At 37.5% G+C, this 22,073-nt stretch overlaps 1 protein-coding gene across 13 annotated transcripts in view; it reads left to right on the top strand.

Moving 5' to 3' along the window:
• ANO3 (anoctamin 3) overlaps positions 1–22,073 on the top strand; it is a 262,481-nt gene that overhangs the window by 7,699 nt on the left and 232,709 nt on the right. For 5 of the 13 annotated variants that reach the window (XM_083838216.1, XM_083838224.1, XM_083838214.1 and 2 more), the window contains one exon: positions 738–851. The exons of 7 other annotated variants lie outside the window; for them this stretch is intronic. The gene's annotated coding sequence lies outside the window, so the exon portion shown is untranslated. Of the gene's footprint in view, positions 1–737; positions 852–22,073 lie in introns of those variants that run through there. One more of the 13 variants, XM_083838220.1, reaches the window with a different exon arrangement.

Below are 22,073 nucleotides of genomic sequence, written 5' to 3'. Positions count from 1 at the left end.
CTCAAAGTTTAATTTACTAGAATTAAATATCTTTGTCTAGTTGGAAACTATATATTGTGGTGTAGTTCTCATCTATTTATTTGATGTACAATGAAGGAAGATGTGTGTTTTACTATTGAACTTGGTCACCAATACTCCTTTCATCCTAAATTGTGTCCAGGAAAGGAACTCCTTAAACGTATTAGGCCATGTATTTGTTTTCCACCAGTTCATTCAATGATTATTCACCTTGTCTTGTCAAGGGGTATCAAGGCTAAGAGTGCCATAATTTTCTTAAAATGTCAGATGTGTTCAACACTAGCCTCCTGTTGTGATATAGGACTCAGGCAAATATCTTCCATTTCCTGGGGCTTCATGTGTCTCTAGATGTAAAGGCTGTGGAGCAAATGCTGCTGGAAGCAAGTTCAAGCTGTAACTGGGAACAGAACAGATTGACCATTGCATTTCAATTTACTGATGATAAATTTCACCTGTCCTGTCAGATTTAAACCTGGAAGAGCTGTGGATGTTGTATGCCCTGGCTTTCTCTAATGCCTTTGACAAGGTCTTAGAGAATCTTGATAGCCAGAGTGGTGAGATAGAGGTTGGCTAGCAGACTTAAAGGATGAATAGAGAGTTGGTTAGGCTCCATGGGGCTGTAAAGAGGAGTAGAATGGCAAGGCAGTATTTGTTCATCTCCCTGCAGTGTTTCTGGAACAGCACCCACAGTCCTGTGCTGAGTTTGGTTGTCCCCACAGGGAGGCTGACATAATGGAGCAAGTCCAGCAGAGGGCCACCAAGATACTCGGGGGCTGGAGCAAATTACACACGGGAGTCTGAGAGAGCTGTGCTTCAGTGAGAGGAAGAGAAAGGTAAGGAGTGGCCTTAGTGTAGTGTGATGAGAGATGAGGAATGCAAGTTCAAAAATAGGAAACTGCTGTTGGATACCAGGTTCTCTTAACTACAAGGGTGACCGGACAATGGAGCAGGCTGCCAATAGAGTCTCAGTAGCTCCCTCCTACATTCAAATCTTAGCCAAGTGACTGCTTGTACAAACACTGGAGGTCACACCAAAAGTGACATCCAAGGATCCTTTCTAGCCTAAATTATCCCAGAATCCATATAAGTGGAACAAAAAAATCATCCCAAACACCTATAAAAAGTTTGTTTTTAATCCTGCTTTAAGTGGGGACATCACAGGAAGCTACTTGGCACCTAGAGAAATGTGATGATTAGTCATGTCACTGCTTGTGCTGTATTTTTTTATGTTGAATTGTAAAATGAACACAGATTTTTGAGGGGAATGTTACTGAAGCTGTTTTTCCCTCCATTCAGTACTCTGCAGTAAAGAAGTCTCTAATTTGGGTTATATTTCCACGGAGATTCTGCTTTGTTTCGGGAGCTGTGTAGTAGAACAAATGCCCTTGAATTTGGAAGGCCTCTGGGCTAATCATTTGTGTTGCATCTCTGAAATTCAGACTAGTGCTGAAAGTGGAAGCGGTTTATATTCCTTTATTTTTGATGCAGGACTGAGATGTGGAACATATCCTCCTTTCTCACCCAATGAGCTCATAAAATGCATGTCTGTTTGGCAATTACGGTGTAAAGAAGTATGTGTTCTGAAGTGTTTTGGGGAAATCCTGTTAGTATTTGTCGAAATGAATTGCAGAGAACTTTACCTGATATCTGCCACTTAATGAGTAGTCATTGCTGGGAATTGGATTTTGGTTTGTAGTGGAAAATTAGCATTGACAACTGTAGTGCTTTGAAGTAGAAAATGAGTGTTCTGTGTAACGTAGATATTCTGGAAATTTGTCCTTTTGGCATTATTTAATGACTAAGCAGTTTGAAAGAACAAATATGGTTAACTTGACAACTTGCTCTTTCAGTCATTTCTATCTTTATAGAAGAAACTAGGGCTTAATGTTGGATTAACTTGCCTTGAAAATTCAATCCAACTGCTATTGCTAATACCAAACTTGTATTTGAGTTTGGTGTTTTGTATACCAAACTTCCCAGCCTGGCAAGGTACAATGAGTAGTTAAATTAGCAAGTTTGAACTGAAGAGCTACTATTTAAATGTCCTTCAATTAAAGACATGATATGCTTCAATTTACCTTATATGCTTATTAACGAATAAAACTTTCTTCTGCTTCCAGAAAACTGTTTCTCTTAATCAGCCCTCTTGTGATAATCTTGTGATAATCATGGCTCTACATAGGCAGGTTACTATGGTTAAGTTATTAGGTGGCTTATCAAAATGTCCAGTACACAAACAGCCGCAAGAGCAGATTGCATTTCACTGATTTGTCGGCCTCTAAGGGTTAGTTAAATCTAAAACTATTGGATATTTAAATAATACCATTGTATGGATAATTGACCCACTTACCCAAAAGCTCTGTAATGTTGACCACAGAGGTTTGTGTTTTCTCCATGTTTCCTGTTCTACCCTGTTGTGCTAGAGGAGGTGGGGGGTGAACCACAGTAAGTCTACTTGTCTTTGAGAAGCTTGCTTTTTGTCCCATAGAATTTGAAAGGTCCATCTTTGGTTGAAAAACCATTTCAGGAAAAGATCTATTGCTCTTCTTCGTAGGTGATTAAATGAACACTTAAGAGAAAGCTGCTTTAATGCATTTTCACACAGTCTACCTGCTGCAAGATGTTACCTTGCTTTTTACACTCATCCATGATAAGTACCCTTAGAGTCGAGAAAAATAAGTTGAAAACTTCCTCGCTAGTTATAATCATTATTCAGTATATGAGCTGATATGATTTAAAGGAAATGTCTTGATATTGCACAATGTAGTCATTCAATCTCTTCTGCTGCTTAGTAAAAATTGTTTTTAAAAATAATTTGCATAAAACAACTGAGCAACTATGTACCTAGTATGTGTCTTTTTTTTCAACTTGGCTTCATGAAAGAACAGCAACTGAGAATCTTGTTTTTGTTGTCTAAAAGTATGTTGGTGTTGTGACAGGTCTTTAAATAGGAATGGAGTATCTATGAATACTTAAAACTTAATGATCAGTCTGAGGAGAGAATCTCTAGGGAGACACTGTCATTTCCTCAGTAAAAGATTTGGGGTGGGGGAAGAACAGTATATAAAAGTGTTCTTATTCTAAATGTTCAGAAGAAACCTTATTATGCTGAATAGTCTTGCAGCTGTGGTATTCATTGTAGATGTGGGAAGCCCTTGAGGTTACAAACACTCCAAGAATGAAGTCTGAGAGGAGTCAGAAATGGATGTTGACTGATCTGTTTTGATGAAAGCTGCTTAAGAAAGGTATTTATTTGGTTAGTCAACTCCTGGAAGAAGTTAATACTGAACCAGTATTTTACTTGAGGTTCTATTTTACTGGCTATCCATGCAAGTTTAATGCTTTTTTGGAATGTCTGGGCAAGATGATTTTCCAAGACTTGGTTTCCCATTCAGTAGTAAACAGTAGAGATGCGGAGGACAGGACAAGTCTTTAAGAGTGAAGAAGATTGTCAGAGGAGAAAATAGCTGTGCTGTCCCACGTGAGGGGAAGAAGTGTAGTTATAGTGAATCACTTAGCCGTTTCCACATTTATTCTGGAAAGGGAGATTCACACTGATGTTCTGGTGACAGAGCTGATGTGTGAAAGCTGCCTGTCCCAGCACAGACTTTCCATATGCATTTGCCATGTCAATCAAATCCATTTCATTATCTTAAGCATGTAAATATTGAATGCTCAGGACTAGGGATATAATAGACTTTTACTCTACTTTCATAATAGATGTGAGATAAATCAGAACTGTGAATATTAACTTGGAATAATTCCCCTAAAGGGGAATGGACTTGGTCCAGTGGTGTAGTTCCTGTAGAAATTGCAAAGACAGTAATTTGGCAGTGAGTTATTTTGGTTTTTGAATTAAAATTTTCGAAGTGCCCCAGTTTGTGTAAATTCACAGGAGCTATATCAAAGCGACTTTTGCTATGTGTGAAGTTGAAATCACTTTTTCTGCAGGTAGCTGCTAGATGACAATTTGTATGAATATTGTTTTGCATTTTTTCATAGGAGATCAAGTACACCAGAAACAAGCTGACTGTATTGTGGCTTGCATTTTTGAAATCTGGACAAGCTTGAAAAAGCTGTCTCAGGTAGTTCTGTGCAGGAGCAATTTTAGTACAGAGCCTCATGCAAGACTTCATTTCCTTCAATTTCTAACAATGATTTGTAGAGCATTTAGTAGATGATCTGACAGAAATGCTTTAATCACATCACTGGAAACCAGTAAAACAGGGATGACAACATAGCATCTAAAAAGCTAAACATACAGGCTGTGATGACTTGAAAGACACTTGCTTCATTCATCGAAGAAATGTGTAATTGCTTGCAGAAGTAGAGACAGGTCCCTGTTTTGGAAAAGTAATTGGAGGGGTTTGTGGCTGCTTGAGGTCCTTAAAAGCTCTCACTGTTCTCTGCTTCTTGCTATAAATATTTAACCATGAACTTCACCTTCTGGAAAAACTGTTTCTGTGGTGACTCTTCTGGGCTAAGCCTCAACAAGGGGTGGAGGAGGGTGCGTGTGTTGTTAATGCAAGGGTTGCAGGGTGTCTGAACAGCTGGCTTCACTGTCCACAGAGTATTTATGAAGTAGGTCACTTTAAACCAGGAATGTTTTTCTGAGCCCTTTCTGCAGGGGTCTGTCCTAGATACACTTCACTTATAGAAAATATTACTGTCAGTGAATTAAGTGGATGAGGGACCAAGAGCTTGCTAAATTCACTGGCAACACAAAATGGACAAAATTTACAACACCTAACAAGTAAGCAAAAAATGGCCTTAAAGAAAAAGGGGAGGGTGTAATGTTATTTAAAGTGGAAAAAGCTGCTACACATTTCATACTGAGATCAGATTGAAATGGTATCTGCAGAATAATCTAAAAGCCAAGTGTATATTGGAAATGGTGAGTGCTTCCTTTTATGTGTTCTTTGAGCTCCAAGGAATAACTTAACTGAAAGAAGGTCCATATTTTATAGGGAGAAAGTACTTCAAAACCAGCACAGTAATAGTATATTTCCTCAGACTCAAATCTTGCGTAAGAAGTATCCTAATATCTTTTCTAAAATATTTGTAGTAAATGAAAAGAAAAGCAATTCTGTTCATTGGTGTGAGAAGGAAAATAGTAAGATGAAATATTTTGCAGACATTGTCAGAATTCAGTTCATTGCAATGCTTTGGGGTTGAAAGGGTAGAAACAGTTCCTCTGCTTACAACAGAGTAAGTTGCGGAGTAAAACTCTCAAATGAAAATGAGGTTATGGACTCTACAGAGGAGTGGTACTGGAGCTGATAACAGTAGCTGATAACAGTACTATCTGATAAATACCATGCGTAGGTAAAAATCAAAATACTTTGTTAGTCTTGAAACTGATGTGAATGGAAGTTTGTGCTTTTAGTGTTTTTGAGGAGCAAATTTGATAGATACTAGTGGGAAATGAGAAGCACGGTTGGGTTTTTCAAGTGTTAGATGATGGAAAATACTGATTGTTCTCAAGCAAGACAATGGCTCAAAAGATGAATTGCTACTTGTATTGAATTGTTTTGGACCTGCAGTCTAGTCTGCTTGTCAACTTCCTTATTAACATGCATATCTTAGGTGTACAAAGCTGATAATTTATCTTCATATTAAACCTTAATGGCATTGAAGAAGTTCAAGTTGCAAATAAGAACAATATTTTAAGTGTGGTAAGCCTCCTAAAATACAGGCTAAGACAACTTCTGTTAAAGGGCACCAAGGTAATACCTTGTTAACTAGGGAAACAAGGTGAGGTCAGTGAAGTTTCTGGCAAGGAACCAGTGTTTTGCTTGTGTTCAGGATAAGCAGTCTTACATATCAATTGCCACCTTAATTGGAAATGTCTTTGAACCCTATCATAAAGCTTTGTATTTTTCTTTTCACAGTATTTTTTCAGCTCATAGCAGGTCATAGCTAAGATGTATAGTTCTCGAAATGATTAAGTTTTTAGCTTGGTATTGTGGTTATTTTGATGTTACTTTATTGCATCAGTATTTGTTAAATTGTATTGTTTTTCTGCAGTATGTTTTACCCTTGTAAGATGAGTGCTTGCCCAAAACAAGCAATAATGGAGCGTAGATGTACCTTTAGCTATTCAAATCAGATGTGGGAAATCGAGTACAGTCTAACCTGAACTGATTTTGGCCACTTGAAGATTCCAGGCATTTAAGGATATTGAGGATAAATTCATGTATTCCCTATATATTTGTTACGTGTGGTTCCAAGCTGCATTTGTTGGCCAGGTTAGAAGGAAAATGTAAGCAGACCACACTGTGACTGAGAATTAACGGGGATGTATGTGTAAGAGCCAAATGGGGGAAAAAGCTGCTTGATTTTCTTTTTAGATCATGAGGTCATAAAGCTTATTAGGGCCTAGTATTGCAGAATACTATAATTGCAGAACTAGATGCTTTTTTCTGTGCTTCGTTCAATCATTTATAATGACCATGACTCTTAATAATATAGAAGAGATCCTTTGTCATCCTGATGTCTCTGCCGCACTAGTTTCTATTTGTAGGAGTTAACATAAGATATACCAAGGCTGTTGACCTAGAAAATAGGAGAAATTGCATAGTGTGTTCCTAGAAAATATACCAAATCTATCTAAACACCTGATAGTCTTGATTGATTTCTTACTCTGTGTTCTGAAAAAATTGTGCTATAGTAATCATATGTTGATGAATATATTCTTATTAGTGTACTTTTGACATGTAGGATATTGTATGATTGAAATGCAACTTTCTGCTTGGAATATTATTTCCATAAATGAAGCATGACTCAGCTTCTTAGAAATGATGCTATTTAGGAAACTCAACTAAATATTCTACTTCTGGACATAACTGCCAAGTTTAAAAGAGCTTCAATAGTTTAAAAATAGTTGGAGAAAAAATTGACTTTTCTGTAAGGTTGACAAGATAGCTATTAATTACATTTCAAGAAAATGTTGATGTTTTAGGTATTAGTTTTCAAGGAACAGTGTAAACTTTGCTCACCCGAAGGAATTCGTTTCCACTTCCTCAGCAGGGGTTCAAATTTTTACCTATTGTACCTACTTTATTTGGAGAAGTCTAACAAACATGTCTTTTAATGCCAACACCATATTGCATTTTGTCCACCTAGTGATGATCCTAACTGGTAAAACAATGAATTTACAACAGTCATGCCTGTATGCACAGACTTGCTTTAGTCTATTGCAAATTCTGAATCACTAATCTACCTTCAGATGAAGGGTCCATCTGATCCACAGAGGTGCATACGGGATGTTTTTGCTTTATAAGGACTTAACCAAAATAAATGTGAATTGTCAGAGGAGGAAGAGATAATTCCTTTCCTCTACATGTCATAATTGCAAAGAATCAAATGTAAAATACCCCTCTACAGGTAAGCGAATGCTTTGTATCAAGGCGGAGGACCAGAGTTCTCTGTAACTATGCTCTCAGTTGTCTTGTACAGCTCTACCAACAGGGGAGTGGAAGAAGATCAAGTGCCTGTGGCACTTGGAGGAGGGTGGGGGCAAGTGTTCTTAGTTTGAATAATATCAGCCTTAATTCATGACAACTTCAACATCCTAAGATGTTCTCTAAAGTACTTCTGTAGATACCAGTTAAATGCTTCATCTAGCTTTTATTTTTCACAATTACTGCAGGTGAAAAACACTACCAGCTTTAAGAAGAGCAGTCTTCCATTGTCAACAGCCTTTGAGAAGTACTGAAGTAAATTGACACCTCAATCCTTTCTTCCTTACTTCCAGCTGTTAGACATGTGAATGCTTTGGTGTTATGTGGTATGTGCTTACTTACTAGCCAGCTGTGCTGTAAATTGCAAAATAACATCCTGAAGTATCTTCAATGACAGAGTAGAATATGGAATAATGATAAATATCAATATACACTGAAATATGATGAAAATGAATCTGGTAGCAAAAGCAGTTGCTAGCTTGGAAGATGGAGTATGGTGTCACTAAATGAGAAGAACGGTACCTAATGCCAGTATCTTTGGTGCTATGAGAAGTGCATACGTAAGCCAGCTGAAGAAATAGGCTGTTTTGCAGTGTGCGAGAGTATCGGGAAATGTTGTGCACTCTCCAAGAACTCCAAGTGTGCTGCAGAGGAACTGCTGCTCCTTGTCCAGGCAGTGATACTTGGCTTGTGTATTAGCACTTGTTTAGTTCTTCCCGTTGCCCGTAGTGTATTCCTTGGTGGCTGGATTTAAGCTTGCATGAATAGATGATTGCTACTTCCAAATTTCTGCCATGTGGTTGCAAATGACTAAATATTTTGTAGGGGAGATGGCTGGAGTTTGTTGTTGGAGCTTGTAATGGAGAACAAGAATCTATATAAGCATCTCTTTTGTGGGAACGGTCAAAACCCTTAATGACAAAACTTTCTGTAACTTGATACATTGCTTGGGTTTGATTAGAGTTGGCTCACTTATGAAAGTCTTTATAACGTTAGGTTATTTAGTAAATGCTAAGCTTTCAACAGACTGAGGTTGCTAATAGTATCTTATCATTGTAGAAGATGTATTTTGTTTCTACCGATTCTTTTGTTTAATATACTGAGTCAGGTGATGCTATGGCCAAACCTTATGAGGTGAGTTCAAAATGTCTAAATATAAAATACTAGCAAGTGTCCTTTAACTGTCAGCTAAGAACTAAGTGCTGTCTGAGTCTGTGGATGGATTTCTGTATCATATAGGTCTTTATAATGCAACTGTAAGCCCTGTAGTTTAAATGCATGTGTGACCACTCCATAAGTAAACAAAACTGGTTCAATCATATTTAGTGATAAATTACAAAGATTGTAAAATGGAACTTGAGGAACAGTAAAAGGGTTACTAAATATTCTGTCTTGTAACAAAACATTGACTCACTGAGTTTTGCAGTTAAACCATTCTTCAAATGTTTTAGCTGAAACTGCAGACCTTGTAAAAAAAAAAAATTTTTTTTGAGAAACACTGACCAACACGGAAACAACATGCTTGAACAGTATGTTGAACAGTAAATGGCTTGGTTCCTAGTTTTATAGGCCTGTTGATTTATACTTGGTATTACAATTTCTGGCCAGCTACTGAAACCCTAAGAAACAAGAAAGATCAGCAGTCTTTTTCTGGACTGATTTTCCTCTGCTGTCATTTTCCCATGGCAAGCAGTTTAGCAATTCACCCTTATTTCTGTATTAAGACATAGAGTTCTATAGCTGCATCCTTTAAAGTTGCATCCTTTAATAGTCGGGGATAAATTTAGGGATACAGTTGCTAAGCAGTGCACACCATATGGTAGAATTTGCATTTATTATGGGAAAGCAAAAAAAACAAACCCAACTTCCTATATTGGTGTAGTGGCTCTCGTACACACATTTAAGTATAAGCTTTATCAAGATGCAAGTTGATGAGACAAATGTGTATCTAGGATAAAATGAACTTATTTAATGAACTGCAATTTCCTCTCATTAAGAGCAATTGCTGAAAGTCTGAATGTCAAGCCAGCATGAGGCAAGGATAATTGTGGGGGATAGTACTGTGAATAAGGTAAATCCTCCTGGAGAGCACAAGTCAAGAGATTTCAGTGGGAGGTAACCAGTGTACAGTAAATCGATGTGCAGTAGATAAATGTGATGGAAGGGGCACATCCAGTACAAATGGTTTAAGGCATTGTTCTGGGAGCGCTTGCCATCATTATTGGTGCAATGGTACAGATGATAGGAGTTCTTCAAATATCGGATGGGAGATGGGAATAACTGGTGAGTTAGAACTGCAACAGTGACTGGTATAAACAAGGGGTGTTCTTTTTTACAATGCATGCTTTATACTTAGTCTTCTAGTCTGAGCAAAATGAATGGATGTATTGAAATGGCAATTCAGCTTGTACTTAGCTCTTAATTTTGAAAGATCTTTGTTTAGAGGTCCTTCAGCTGTACATGCAAGCCAGGAAAGTTTGTACTACCTCATGTGGGAATCTACTCTGATTCAGCTGTCTGTACAAGTCTCTTTGCTTGGTTTTCATCTTGAAAGTAAAGCTAGCCTATTCATCTGGGTTTTCTGCATTATTGTAAGTAGGACTCTGAAGAAAGTTCCACCTGACAATGATAATGAACTTAGCCAATTAACTTGTCATTAAAAAAAACTTTCCTTTAGAATCACTTCAGTGAGTGCTTGTGCTTTGCATGTGAAATGCAGTGAAATGTAAATGTCTTGTTAGATGTCACTGAATCAGCATGAGCTGTAGTAACCCTTTTGTTACATATTGGGATGAAGATACAGGGCTTTCTCTGCAGAGTTATCAGGTGACTGAGCTGTCAATGGTATGAGTTTGTCATATTTTATTGGTCTTGTTTTTTAATATGTACGGAATACTGCCCTGGGCCTATGTCTAGTGAGGTACTGCCTTGCCTGTCATTGTATTGTCAAATATTTTAAAATCATATGTACAGGATACGTTTTCTGTAGTTTATGCAGTGAGATTATGCCTGTGATGTACAGCAACTGCTAACAGAACAGTTCCCGGTGTAAATCCACATGGGGAAGTATGAATGCTTATAGTAAATGTAACAAACTGAAAGCATGGGTGAAAATTTCATAGCTTTTAAGTGATTTAATTTTTTTTCTGCCAGAGGTCTTGAGCTTTCAGAACATGTTTCCCAAGTAAGAGTTCGTAGCTGTACAGTTTTCATACCTCAATATTATCTCATAGGTGCAAAAGAAAAGCAGGAGTAATTGCTTTGTCAGAAGACAAACTGTCCAAGGCAATCATTCTTGCATTCAGCAGGCTCTTCTTGAATGATGTTACATAGCTAATGTCCTTTTCCAGGTGCTACTATGTAATCTAGTTCTTACTGACAGATGGCTTATCCATCTATTCCTGAAATGTCACTTTATTGGCGTACTTGCCAGTTGAATATAGAAAGGCAGAAGGCTTATGTGACTACTTAACCTCAGCTTGTGATGAGTTTCAGTCATCTTAAGGAGACTTAGGGATGTCAGAAATACTTGTTTTTTTTTCTGGGTTTAAGTGAGATTCTAGGCCCTTAGTCACCCTAAATGAGTTCGCTGGTATCGTGTCCATAGCTGCTGTTCTTCTCAGTGCAGTTACAGTTCATTACTCACTGTTTGTTTTGTGTGGCTCTGATGCAAGGAGTACAATGTCTTGTCTTTTCAGTCTGGGTGGGTAGTTCAGATGGCTTTTTTCAACCTGAAAATGCACAAATCAGGCACTTGAACTGCTGAACCTAACAGATGAGAGATGATTAGCCTTTCATCTAAGCACATGTGAAAAGACAGGACCTTAGACTTTGAGTCAGATGGACTCTCACATTTAACTGTAGATTCCAGGCTGTGAATACCAGACTAAACAGGCAGTCTGTAGTTTCTCTCCCACAAATTCAATGCCTCATTCTCCAGGAGTTTTTTGTTGCCTTGTTGGAGAAGGGTTCCCCTTCTGTAATGATGTACAGGCTTTGGGTTGTTCACAGCTGGGTGTTTTGGGTTGTGCTACACACATCTCATAGGCTGTACATCTCTGGCAGACATGTCTTGCTCTGGTTCCTTTTTATTTTCCATTCTCCTCTTTAACCTTTATGCCCTGTGCTCTTTTCCAAATTTTACATCCAAGTTACTCAATTTTGGGAGGCATCATAAGGGGGGTAGAGGGCAGGGGAGGGCTCTGAGTCAAATGTTAATATTAGAACTATAAAGCTGTCTCCTAAAAATCAAAAAAAAAAAAAAAAAAAAAACCCTGCTTTGTTCTACTATTTGGTAAAAGATGGCTACTATGCTTTACTCTTCCTAAAGAGGAAGGTGATTTATCCTCCTCTTGTGATTTTGCTGAGTTCAGTGGTGTATCTGCTGAGCTGCAAACAGATTAAATATGTTCCCATCAGTCAGTTGTTAGGTAAATGATAATAGTTGATATGTTAGATATTGAAAGACTTAATTTTCTGTTATAAAATTACATCCCATTGATTCAGCCATCGTGAAAAATAAAACCAGAACACCAACAGCATCTCTCAGATGGATTGAAGGACTAAGATGATGCTATGGTAGTGGTTGTTAAGGGCAGGGGGGTGGGAGGAGCAAGTTTTAGCACAGTCTTGTAACCTTTTTGGAGTACTTCTTTTGCCTATGAGTTATTTTTCCATGTTAATTGCATAAACTGGGTCACTGCTACCCAGCTGATTTCTGCCCAGCTTTGCTCAATCTAAATCTTGTTTTTCCTGTGCTTTCCTCCCCCACTTTTTCTGTTCACCTCTGTGTCAGTTTTTGATCATGCAAAACTCTGCTCTCCAGACTGCTCACGTTGCTGGTTTAGCACAATGAGCTCACGGTCTGTTTGCAGCTCAGAGTTGGTGGTCCTATGTCAAGTGGAAAAGGAGATCAAGCAGCATCCCTTGTTCAGCCTGGTGGTGGTAACAGACCAGCTGAAACAAGCACCTGAGATGGCAAGCTCTCAGCCAGCCAGATGCTCTGCTCACCTTTTTGCTACTGGAGAGTTGCTTTACTCCTCCTTTGCTTCTGCTGTGAGATGGCTTTTTACTTTTTCTGAAGCACTATTTTATCTTTGGTTTTTGGGTTGCATATGCAGATCATAATACCAGCTTGTAATTAGAAGTTATTCACTTAATTAGATATTTGCTTTAATGCATTAGCTCCAGTGAAAGTTTATCAGCAGTGACAACAGCATAAATACAACTCATGTGAAAATCAACACGTTAGGTTTTAATCTTAGTAACTGCACTCTAGAGCAGGAGAACAGGTATTAAAATGCCAGCGTATGGAAAGCCCTCAGGAACTTTGTTCCTAGCTTTCTTTTTTCAGGTTTCAAAAAGAAATAGTTTGCTTTAACAAGAAGGCTTAATGCAAGAGTCATTTCTGTACAGTGATATAACACACGGGCATTTTGAGTTGAAGCTTTTAGATGTGAAAATGGAAAGTCCTCTGTTATTGAGTATTATTGCAAGTTACTTCTATAAGTAAAAGTCTATATGCAGCAGTGAGTCCAAATATTTGAGATAAATTGCTTCAGAAAGGTTTATAAACTATAACAGAGGTACAAAAGTATTGCCATCCGTTGGTTTCTCCGCTATGGATCTTGACTCTAGTTCCTCCACAGTTGAGGCCGGAGCTTTGGGTGAGTTAAAATTGTACCAATAAGCACAGCGGTGATCTTTCCTATAAGATCCTGGACTCCTTTTTTGTTAAGAACAGAATCTCAAGATTTTATCCTGTAGCACTTTAATGCAGTCAAGACTGAACTTCAGAAAGAGAAAACTTCAATATACCTTTGGACCATAAGTTCTTTGCATTGAGTTCTCAGCTCGAGGAGCTAAATTCTTGTAATGATACTGAATATTTATCACTAGCTACCTTGAGCTTTTGTTGTATTTTTTAGCTATAGAGTAAGTTTAGCAAACATGTAACATCAGTATTAGCCATGGTGAACACATCTTACTTTTCCATGCATATTCAAATGACTTAACCTGTAAGTTAGTATAAATCTTCATAAATCAGTGCATGCATGTTCAGATTTCCAGTTTTCACATGATCTTCCTTTTTACAACTTTTCTGTAAACCTCCCTTCCACATGCACACACAGATGTTTCTCATGTGCTTATTACCTACGGGAAAATGGTGAAAGGTGAACACTTCTCCAGAACAAAGAAAAACTAACGTGCTTTCTACTTTCTGTTTTTCAGTGTTGCTATGCACTTACTGCCACTCTCCGATGTGATATGTGCTTGCTACTGATGTAATCTGTCAACTGTCCTTACATTTTTCTGTCCGTGTAATAAAATGCTGTGTGTCACAGTTGTTTTTTCTGCCTTTTCTTAGGATTTACAATTCTTAAAGGTAGGAAAGATTTAATGAAATCATAAAATTTTTGAGAACTTCACATAAAGTACATTTGGAGAAATGTTCCCCAGAGCTGTGAAGCCACAGCTACGCAGCTACCAAAAGCAGAAGGAATTTCCTGCTTGGGGCAGGATGAGGGATGAACTCTGAGCATCCCTAAGGAGTTGGGTGTAAACCTGGGCTTGGCTCTATGTACAGAGCATGCTCTAATATTCATTGTATTACCTATGTATTTTATGGGTGGCATAGACCATCTCAAGCCCTTGGCAAGCTTAACCTTGGAAATTTTCCCTTGGAACAAGGGTTGTGCAAATACTGGTTGTTAATTAACAAAAACAATATTGTGCATATTCCTGCTTTGATTTTTTAGAGCTCCTTCCATGGGACATCTGAATTTTTTTTCCTATTTATTTATTTCATGTGTTCCATTGGCCTAATAAAGGCTCAGTGTATTTGCTTTCTCTATATATCAAAAAGTCTCTTCAGAACACCCAACTACTTACTGAGGTTTGAGCTTGCGTGTTCAAATCTACAAGAGGCAGTAAAATCGCTCCCTTCAAGTGCTGACAAACTGGAAGACAGCCCTCCACCCCCTTTCCCTCAAATAACTGACATATCCCGATCAAACTGAGCCCTTGTAAAAATGAAAATATGTTCAAGTGTCATGGGTGAAGGATGAAGTGTGGTGTGTTATGTACTATTGCTATTACAAGGCAATGGAGAGGAAAAGAGGTAGTGAAACAGATCTGTGAATCTACACCTGTTATGGACTTGATTTTTCCTTGGGTAATTGTTATATGTGTAAGGTTATGGCTTAAGTTGCAATTGTGCAGCAGAGTCAAATTTATTCAGACATATTAAACATGTCAGAAGTGTCTTAATTTTGCATTCCTGCCTCAGAAGGCCCTATGATCAAGGTGTTACTGCAACTCAAAACAGACAAAAATAGAACATAGTACATATGAATTGACAGCATTCCCAAACAGAAGTATCTCTAGGATTAGGGTTTTATCAGTCCATCCTTCGTTGGGCTGAGGAAAAAACTCCAAATGTTCCTATCTGTAATTGGGGAAACTGATTTCTGTTTTTGCGTAAACCACCAGTATGCCCTGATTTCTGGTTCTGTCTGTAATTTTTCCTCTGGCTATAGATGCAGACTTCATAGATATGTTTAAACAATGTCCAGATAAGATTTCCTATAATCATGCTTGATTCACATATGCTCTTAACTATACATGTAAACAGATCACTGTCAGACATGAAAGAAAGGAAAATTGCAAGTCCTAAAAATTTTATTTTCCCAAAGGTTTGACTATTTGGAAAGGGAGCATAAATCATAAATGGCTTTAGCTCCTTTAGAAATGCCATTTTACCCTTAGTAAGTAAGAAGTTTGCCAAAACATTGTCCCACTTGTATTTCTGGTGTTGTACTAATTTTAAGAATATTCATGAAGTGTTAAAGGGAAAAACAAGTAAGCACACTGTTTTTTCACCGCCATCTAAACAGGCTTGGGGGTGTGGGGTTAGAACAGCTTATAGGACATGGATTACTCAAAGTCAATGACAGGTCTAGAATACCTTTGGTTTTATTTTCATCTCAATACCTACAGGTCAGATAAGGCAAGGAGTTTGCATCATGGTTCATTATTTGATAAATTTCAGGTTAAATTATCAGAGTGAATGCTGATTGGGTATGTAGTGCTGCTCAGGTGTTGTATGGAAATTTTTGCATCATATCCTGTAGGAAAATGATGGAACAAGCAAGAGCAGTACCACTAAAACAGGGCATATTTGACTTGGGGAGAAAGTATTATGCAGGCTGTGTGAAACGCTTGCTTTACTACTCTTTCTATTATATATAGGGACTGGAGTAAATAATGCAAGTATTGTGCAGAGTTCCTCTCAAATACCAAACTCAAGATTGACTGCCAGACCTCCCTGTCTTCATTTTCATGATCTATTGCAGGATGTCGTATGTTGAAAACTCTTTTAAAAAAGCAGTCACAGGATTATCTTCTCTTGATTATCTTTTCACTGATGCAGAAGGAAGCCTCAGACATCTGAATGTAATCCCAGTTTGTCACTACAGTTCATACTTGAAATTTCTTGACTCAAGACATCAATCCTCTGTGCAAAACAGGTGTAAAGAGCAATTCATTATGCTTCAGGAAAGATTTGCCTTACAGATCAAAGCCTGAAATCTGTTTTTTCTTAAACAAATTGCATGCTAACATCCACTCTGAAAATGTGCTGAGAGCTATAGCTTTGAGTAGTGTCAGATCGAGTGATTTGCATGGCTTCTGAGTGCGTTAGGCACAGTTTTCTTAACTGTTTTTCCAATCTCAGGTAACATGCCTTCTAAGGGAACTAAACAAAAGAACTGAGAAAGCTATTGAACTCCAAGTATGATTAACTATGGGTCAATGATCTGATAGCTTAATTGGATGGAAGAGGAGAAATTGACTCTAAAAATGCTGGCACAAGCTTGAAGTCCCTATGGCTAATCATCAACTCCTTTCAATCAGTGCAAGCAACACATGATTAGAAATATATAAAAAAAAAAAACTTTTGGGTAAAAATTATTATTCAAAGCTTGCTACAGTAATCCAAGTTTAGAGGGGAAGGTGTTCACTGGCTTTTGAGAATATTAGATAAATAATGAAATAGTGGGAGTGGTTTAAGATTTGGACTGTTTTAGCATCTCTCAGTTTCTTCAGTGCTTAATTATAAGTCAAGGCACAAATGTAACAGTTTGTTGTTTCTTTCATCAAGTATTCAAAAGAAAGCATAAATGAATGCTTGTTTACAGGGTTTGTACCAAAACTCTTGAACACGGCCTTCCGAGTGCTTACATAAGTTGGTGGGTTATAATTATAAAAGACACTGATGTTTTCAAAAGGAACCAACCACAGTTTTTTTGCAAAAATGCTTTGGGGAGAAACAGTTCAACAAATCAGTGCTGATAAATGTTTTTTACTTCTTGTTGATAATAGAAAAATAAAGGAAAAATGTTTTAGGCTGGAATATCTAAATACTGAGCCTTATTGAAACAAGTTTCAGACCACAATGTCAAATTTGATGGTCACAATGTTAAGAAGTTGCATGAAGTGTTTTTCTCAGAATGTGTGCGATGTTTAAAATCCAGAGCAATGTGACTCTTTCAAGCTACTGAAAAGCTAGTGAAAGCCAAGGAGTTGTTAAAGACAGATACCCGTGTTGTTATAGTTGCTAATACTTGGTTTACTTTTTCATATTGAGTGAGGGTTAATCAGATAAAGATACTTGTATTGGTTTGCAAGTGACTGTCTGCACTCAAAGTTGCATGATGTGATAAGCTGTTACTGCTCCCAGTGCTTGTTTTATTCCTAGCATTTTCACACAACTGAAGACTATCACCTGTTGGAGTGTTTCCTGTTGTTTTTCCCTTCTACTCCTAAAAGACTTGATTTATCCCTTTTCTTTGTGCCTTTGACCATATTTTTCATCTTGTAACTGCTGCTAGCAAGTGTCTTCTATTTTTCCCCTAGTACCAGGAATTAACTGCATTCAGTTGAAGTCTGTATCCTGTCATCTACAGCTTCACTGAGAGCCTATAGCATTCAACATCCAGTAGTTGTACTAGGTTTTTAAAACTGTTCCTGTTCCTTTCTAGGCACCTATACAAAGGGGTTAGACATGCATTTGACAGTCACGCTAGTGATTGTTGCACACAACACTTGGAAAAGCAATTAAATGTCCAACTAAAACCGATTTAATTACCTTGTTTTGTACTTTCTGTCAAAAACTTCCAGTTCTTCCAATTTCAGTATCTGTTGTGACTGCATGGAAGCATGTGGATTTTGCACCTGAAACTGGTTATGTGGGTTCAGCAGTAGATGGAAAGAGAAAACACTAAGATGAATTTGCAGGAATAGTATTTGTGCATTTACTCATGTGTTTTCCTCTAGAGATTGTTGTTTTATGGTAGATTAAGAACTTAGTACAAAAGCAGAAGCCTTGTTTCATGTAGCAGTTATATTACTGCGTTTTTTACTACTGTGAGGAGGAAATCAATTCCACAGGTCAAAAAACATTTCCTTTTTATAAAGAAAGCAAAATGTAGAGACTTTGTCTTATGAAGAATTATAGTGTTGTGGCAAATGTACACATTCATGAGCATTAGGAACTGTCCCTTGCAAAACACATATTTAATAAAGCATAAATGAGCAGTTCTTAGGGAAACCTGAAAGAAGGCAGCATTTCCATAAGCCAGAATTTTTTTTTGTTATAACAAGTTCTTTTTAAAATAAGGAGCATGGGCAGGATGTTCGCAGTGAATTCTGCGAAATGCCACCCGGGTGGACTAATGTGCTAAAAGAAAGCTACCTCCTCCAAGTTCTAGATTCAAAACCAACATTTCATGTGACAACCATTTTGCTCTCAGGCCTGTTGTTGCTGCTTGGCTCATTTTAGTTATTTATGAGGTAATTACATTCAGCTTCGAGTGTGTAATGGAACAAATGATTCCCCTGGCTCAAATAACTTTGTTCTGCTGCAGTATGGCAGTCCCATGCATAGAGTGCTTGCTGTTCAAGTTGGTATGTTTGTTGGTACCAAATGGTTTTATGACAGTAACATAGAAAAGTTGTACAGTTCCTTAAAAATTCCTAGCTTAATGGCTCAATTTGTGAATAACTGGTATTGTCTGTTTATGGCTTGGATCACTGTGGCATGACTAAAAAAAAAAAAAGACAATTAAAAACACTTAACCAGAAAGATTATGGAATCTGTATCTCCAGCTGTCTGGACATAATCCTGGACAGGCTGTTCTGGGTGAACAGGCTTGTGTGTGCATGTAGGCTAGATGATTTCCAGAGGGCCCTTGAAATTAAATTTCTGTGAAGAGTTGAAAGTCCAGGACAAGGAAGAAATTTCCAAGAGCTGTCCTGCCCCAGCTGAATTGAAGGTGGTGGGAGGGTTGAGCAAGGTGATGTCAGTGCTGCAGCTTGCCTTGGTGCTGAAGAGGATATGTGAGAAGTAGCATGTGCTGGGATGATGGCATCGTTGGCTGCAGGCCTTTGCTGTTTCAAGTGTTTACACAGAGCGCTTCCTATGGCTGAAAAGTCCAACTTCTCTTGTACTTCCCCCTCCCTACCCTGGCAAGGTTTAATACTGTATAATTTTCCTTGTATTGTGTAATTCCAAAAACCCATGATACAGGATAATTAGTAGTACAAAGTGGTGTGTCTACTCAGAATTATGAAACAGCGTTTTTTATCTTAGTAAGTTTGCTGAGATCTATACTCCATATTCAGGTGGGACTTCTCAAATCTTGAGAGATCTGTTAGGACAACCAGGGAGGTTGCAGATTCCTCATCCCTGGAGGTTTTCAAGTCGAGATTAGATGAGGGCCTGAGCAACCTCCTGCCTATGGCAGGAGATGAGAAACCAGGTGAGCTTCAAGGTCCCTTCCAACCAGAGCCGTTCTAGGACTGGGAATATAACTATAACTTTGCAAAATGATAGCTCTTAATCATACTCAATGTACTCTCTAAAGTAGATATTGATATTCTTGCTGAAACTATTCTTTAGTAAAGACCAGGTGTTCAGTTTTGAAGTGCACTGGTGCCATCTTGGTGCAAACTCTCAAGGCCTACTTCACCAAAATATAAATACTCTGCACAGGAAATCTGTGCCTAAGAGCATTGCAGGTACAGTAGTAAATATAACCAAGACTAGTAAACAGTACTTGGCAAAAAGAATTCAGGTTTTCAGCTAAGTAGCATTTATTTCACAACGTAGATTTTTGTGGAGTACAATGTTTTGCTGTTCCTCTTTTTATCTAAGTAGTTTCAATGAAATGTTTGTCTCATAGTACATCTGTAATGTCCAAGTTCTGAAAATAGTGATGTATAATACAACATGATCAAAGGGTTCTATTAAGCAAATGTCTAGTGCAGTATGTGATCTAATAGAATCTCCAGAAGTACTTTCAGACTGATTTTTTTATTGAAGAACTAATGAAAAAAGTAGTATTTCAAGTCTAGTAACTTGTATAGTGCTATTTTCTTCTTACCAGAAGTTTTGTGATGGGCATAATGATAATGAGGAAAGGATAAGAGGTGATAGGAAAAAAAAAAAATGGGGTCAGGGTGAATGAGAGGTGGAGATGAGAACCACCTGAAACCAAAATCTTCACTGAATACTTGAGATATGAGTATATAGAAAGAGTGAAGCTTGAAAACCAGGCATTTCAGTATGCTAAGTAAGCCTTTTTGGTACATGTCAAATACAAATGAATAAGTAATGTAAACCAGAAGTCATTTTTCTTGGGCTTTGTGCTTATATCGTACCGGGGAAAGATAAAGGCAAAATGAAACTGTATACATGCAAAAAAAAAAAAAATCATTCCATCCACAGAGGAATAGAAACCAATGGAAATTGGTTGCTTTTCTTTGAGAAATATCTTCATCTGAGTATCAAACTACATATATACAACTTGACATTCACTTAGTTTTACTTTATAAAACTAGAACTAAGGGCTTTCAGTTTTCTCCTGTGTATTTCCCAGATAAAATGTGGGAGTTAACTTAAATGAGTAGCTGGTGTGGATTTATGATGCACCATTACGGGAAGCTGGAAAGGGATTTGAGCAATCCTTAATGTGTTTTTTCTATTACTTCTGTACAAAGTGTTTGCACATATATGTATTCATTTTGTCTCTAGGTTTATACTTTTCCTCCATGTATAAGTGTAACTCGACAGCTTCAAAAACAAAAAGTGTTTTGAATGAGGAAATGAGGTTTTTGCATACAATGAAGTAAAAAACTTAGTGATCAGAAACTTGGACAAAATGTACTTACTAAATGCTAGAGGCAAACTTCTGGGCCTCTAGTAGGTGATAGCACAGTGATCAGTACTATTAAATGTAAGTGGCTGCATGGACAATAAGGATTTTTGTTACAAGTGATCTTTTTCCATTAGCATCGGTCAGGGTTTTTCCTGCACTATTAGAAACGCCGTTTACAGTTTTCATGTAAAATAGTGACTTTTACAGATGGAAAGGAGTCCTAAGTAGCAAGTTATTAAACTTGTTGGAACTATTAACTACTTTTAAGTAGAAATTTCAAAGATGGAATTATGCCCTCTAACATTATGTGAAACCTCTGACTTACTGAAAATTATAAACAGTCTGGAAGGGCTTATGCTAACAGATAGCTGAAGATGTTTGTAAATCAAGGATTAAATGATAAGGCTTTAAAAGCAGAGAAAAATGATAAAGATAAATGGAAACACAGATCTTTAAGTAGAAATTAAAAGCTGCGTATAGTCTACAATGTAGCTTTAATTGCTTTAAAGCCTAGATGAAACAACTGTGCCAACCTTGGATTAAGACCTACCTTAATTTTCCACGTGGCTTCTGTATCTCAGCAATTAAGGTCCTTCTGGATTGTGAAAACTCTGCAGGCTGACTTCATCTTTCTTCTGGGAACTAAACAGTGTGGAGTTCTCAAGGAATTCTTCGTTTTCCTTGAAGATGGTTGGCACTCTGCAGTAGAAGTTGATATCCAAGCTCATGTAGACACAGATGTGCTCCAGAGTCTCCTTACACAAGAAGACATCATATGCTAGAGCAAGAATAAACCCCCAAAATGAACATTCTTTAGCAGCACTTCTTAAAAATACTGTCAAGTTGGAGGAATATTTTGGATTTGCAAACACCAATGAAGTCGTTCTTTCTTTGTATCTTCAAATGTACAAACACCTCTTTTTCTTTACAGTTGAAAGGAAGCCAGAGTAGAGCTTACATAGGTATAATACTTAATGTATATTTGAATACAAATGTTTGTTACAAGATTTCCCTTCTTTAGTATTCATAAATTTTGTTTTCAGAGGGAAATCGTGCACTGAATCTTTCATAACATGTTCAAAATATATGAAGTTGCAGAAACTATACCAATTGCATAGTTCTGCATAGAAAACTAAGATCTGAAAATGCAAATGGTTTATAAATGTTAATAGCTCAAATTTTTCACTGAGTTCCTGGCTCTTGCCATATTTGGGGGGAAATAAATTGTTAATGTAAACTTCTCAGAGGTAGGGGAGAAGGCATTTGAGCAGTAGCAGATTGTGTCCTGTCCGGGTCTGTTTTATGTTGTAAGGGAAGCAAAGCAGATATGAGTGTTAGCTCTTACACTCTAACACCTATGTGAGTTTCAGTTGTA

Source organism: Anser anser (assembly GCF_964211835.1).
Source record: "Anser anser genome assembly, chromosome: 5".
NCBI lineage: Eukaryota > Metazoa > Chordata > Aves > Anseriformes > Anatidae > Anser > Anser anser.
This window is presented reverse-complemented; position numbering and strand designations above follow the sequence as displayed.